General features: G+C 40.4%; 2 pseudogenes; one reads left to right on the forward strand and one right to left on the reverse strand.

Annotated features, from left to right (window-relative positions):
• Positions 1–332: 332 nt before the first annotated feature.
• LOC136406494 (bifunctional apoptosis regulator-like) lies at positions 333–1,467 on the reverse strand (annotated as a pseudogene).
• Positions 1,468–1,552: 85 nt separating this feature from the next.
• On the forward strand, positions 1,553–2,833 carry LOC136406495 (large ribosomal subunit protein uL10 pseudogene; annotated as a pseudogene).
• The last annotated feature ends 1,030 nt before the right edge of the window (positions 2,834–3,863 follow it).

Raw genomic sequence — 3,863 nt, forward strand, 5'->3', positions numbered from 1 at the left:
AGCCTTCTCATTTTTCCCACACCACATCCTCTGAGGACCCTGTGTCCTTGCAAGCCATTGTGGACTGGGTTATCCAAGTCACTGTGTGAGCGAGATGGCTAGGTGGGAGGTGCTGCTGTTGTGTTGGCCCAGCTCTGGGATGTCAGTTCATGCTGCCACAATGCCACAGGCAGAGAGAGAAAAGACTCGGTTGTAGCCTTTGCCAGAGAAAGCAGTACCTTGTCTCCTAGAGAAAGAAAATAGGAAGTCCATTTCCTCTCCCCTTTCACATAGACATCACACTCAGAAGTCAGGGAGATTGGAAGAATGCCTCAGGGTCTGGGCAGTGCTACTCACAACACTTGTGCTCCCAGTTGTTGAACTTCCTTGACCACAAGACCAATGTTAATAGTTGGGTTAAAGTACAGGGCCCAGTAAAATAAATAGTTGCATACAAACTGAGAAATGAGGGGCCAGACATGGCCACAAAATGTTTCTGTGTTGGTACTTTCTAAAAATGGCTCCACATTCTCTAACATACAGTATTCATTTCACTTCTTGACCAGATTCTCCAAAAGGAAAATAATCCCAGAACCAAGAGTAACATGGCATTGATAATGAGAAATCGTGTATCCAATAATGAATGGACTTCCAGCCAGTCCCAAGCAAACTCAGCAATCAGCTGGTACTGGAAGGAGTAGTATTTGACAAGGAATTCTCTCCACTGCTTCCATGTGGGCTCTCTAAGAACCAGAAGCTCAATGATGATGTCCTCTCTGAAGTTGTCTTCCTGCAGAGGGCAAATGGTGTGGATGAAGGGTGGATATGTGACTGTGTAATCAAACGGATAGAGATACAACAGACTGAGTCTTGGGGAACTCTTAAAGGCTTACAACAAGAACAGGGGCCTGCCCTGGTTCACAGCCTTATATTCCTGGAGACTTTGAGGGGCCTTCATGCCTGGTGCTTTGATGCTAATTCTAGGATAATGGCTCTTCTGTGGCTGCTGTTTTTTATGGTATGTGGAGTCCTTGAAAATTCTTCCTCTGTCAAAGTGAAAAGCAATCTTCCATTTACTTTTTTAGATAAAAATTGCTTTAGAGAGAGGCCCAGCTGCTCCAGCCAAATGCTGTCCATTTGGCCACAGCCTTGTGGACCAGGAGGTCATACTCAGATTCCATGCTGCTCCAGTGATACGAGCAGGACCACTGCCACACCAGTTAAAGCCGTGAGCACTCTGCACAAGAATCTGTCTCTTTTCTGAGGATTCACTCAGCCTATGTTGGAAGCTAAAGGACTCTGATCATTCCCATATTTCTGAAAGGCTGCAAGATACTGGACTACATCATTATTTTACTGAATGTCCTCAAATGACATTCAAATGGCATCAGAAAATAATTTTTCAATGGCCTCTTTGAGGAAAATGTTGACTTTAGGGAAATCAACCTATTTTTTGCATTTTGGACACTCTGTTTTCTTTGAAGTAGCTCACTATAAAGCTAGACGTCCTTGAGAAAGTGACATCATATTTAAACCCTATGTGGCAATCCCTGATGCACCACCATGATGTTTAAAAGAAGACCAGGCAACCTGGAAGTCCAACTATTTTCTTAACATCATCAAACTTCTAGATGATTACCCAAAATGCTTTACTGTGAGAGCAAACAATGTGGCCCCAAGCAGATGCAGCAGGTCCACACGTCCCTCTGTAGAAAGGCTGTGGTGCTGATGGGCAAGAACAATGTGATACACAAGACCATCCAAGTTGTGGAAAACAACCCGGCTCTAGAGAAAATGTTGCCTTATATCTGGGGGAATATGGGCTTTGTGTTCACCAAAGAGGACCTCACTGAGATCAGAAATATGCTGCTGGCCAATAAGGTGCCAGCTGTTGCCTGTGCTGGTGTTTTGGCCTGTGTGAAATCATTGTGTTAACCCAGAACACTGGTTGGGAGTCTCGTAATTATAGCAGAGTTAAGTTTAAAATTTTAGCTTTATTTGTAATTAATAGGCTTAGAGTTTAACAGGTTAACTTTTTTAATTCCAACCCCCTACCCATGCTTTACTTCTCTTTATAAAAAGGCCGACTTGAGATGAGATGTTAAGATGGTTTTTAGGGAACATAACCTGCTGTCTTCTCAGATCTCTGGGCCCTCTAAATAAAGCACCTATAAAGATTCAGTCCTTGTCTCTGCTTATTACCTGTGTCAGTGACAGGCAGCATGGATGTTGATTCCTTCTAGTTTCAAGAAGACCTCTTACAGGGATTTGGCATCACCACTCAAATCTCCAGGGGCACCACTGAAATCTGAGCAAAGTGCAGCTAATTCAGACTGGAGACAAAGTGGGAACCAGCAAAGCCACACTGCTGAACATGTTGAACATCTCCCTCTTCTCCTTTGGGCTGATCATCCAGCAGATGTTTGACAATGGCAGCATCTACAACCCAGAAATGTTGGACATTATAGAAGAAACTGCATTCCCACTTCATAACGGGTGTCTGCAATGTTGTCAGTGTTATGTCTGCAGATCAGTACCCCATTCTATTATCAGTGGGTACAAGTGAGTCCGGGCTTTGTCTGTGAAGACTAATTATACCTTACCACTTGCTGAAAAGGTCAAAGCCCTTTTGGCTGACCCATCTGCTTTTGTGGCTGCTGCTCCTGCTGCTGCTGCAGGCTCGGACAAGACTGGAGCAAAGAAAGAGTCAGAGAAGGGAGAGGAGAATATGAGATTTGGTCTAAGCTTAATAATTTTTATTGATCTAAAAACCATTGCATTATGGAAGATTTTTACTCCAATAATCTTTGTTTTGAATATTTCTTTTTCTTCATACCTATTCATGTCAAATTGAACAACCCTATAACACCCAGATTATCACATTTCTTTCATGAAACATTTCCTACTCACTTTAGTCCAAGTGGTCTTTCTCAGTGGTGGAATTCAAATAATTTAACAACCGGTTCTCCACCTTAATGACCATATTAAGTATAAAATAACAATAACAATATACCAAAAGGTAGTTTATTATTTCATGCATTTTATACTTAAATAAGAACAATAAAAGAGGTACACAAAACTAGATTGTGTTATAAGAAAGAGTTTTAAAATATTAATGAAAAAATATTAAATAATACCTGATAAAAAACAATAAAACTGTTAAGATATTTTCAGTGACAACTTGTCACCCCTGGTTGTTTGGCACTTTTTCTATTTATATTATATGTTTGTTTACTGAAGTAACAAATGTGAGGGAACTAAAATATAGTATTTCACCAAAAGTATAATGAGTTTTATGAAATGAATAAATAAATATTACAAGCATAGTTCAATCAAATTTTTTTCACCTAGGGACACAATGAACATTACTATAGGCACTTAGAATACATTGTTGCACAGATGAACATTAAAAAAAAAGTAAGGAATATAAATTTGTGATTTACACATTGGGCAACTGCCCAGGCACACACCTTAGAGAGAACCCTGATTACGCATGCCATTTTAACAACTGGGTTACCAAACTCAACAAAAAATTAAATATTGGTTCTGCTGAACAGGTGTGAACCAGCTGAATCCCACCATTGGTCTTTCTCCTTTGAACTCCTAAAGTTATATTTTTCAGAACATTCTCTATATCAAAATTGACTATATTAAAATACATTAAATTTAATTTAAAATAACTAATTAAAACTTTAAAACCCAGACCACTTTCCAAAACTACTGAGTCAAAATTTAATGACCGCCCTGGCTGACTAGCTCAGCGGTGGAGCATCTGCCCAGCATCTGCCCAGGTTCAATTTCCAGCCAGGGCCTACAGGAGAAGTGTCCATCTGTTTCTTCAACCATCTCTCTCTCCTTTCTCTCCATCTCTATCTTTCCCTCCT

The sequence above is a fragment of the Saccopteryx leptura genome, chromosome 5, assembly GCF_036850995.1.
Source record: "Saccopteryx leptura isolate mSacLep1 chromosome 5, mSacLep1_pri_phased_curated, whole genome shotgun sequence".
NCBI lineage: Eukaryota > Metazoa > Chordata > Mammalia > Chiroptera > Emballonuridae > Saccopteryx > Saccopteryx leptura.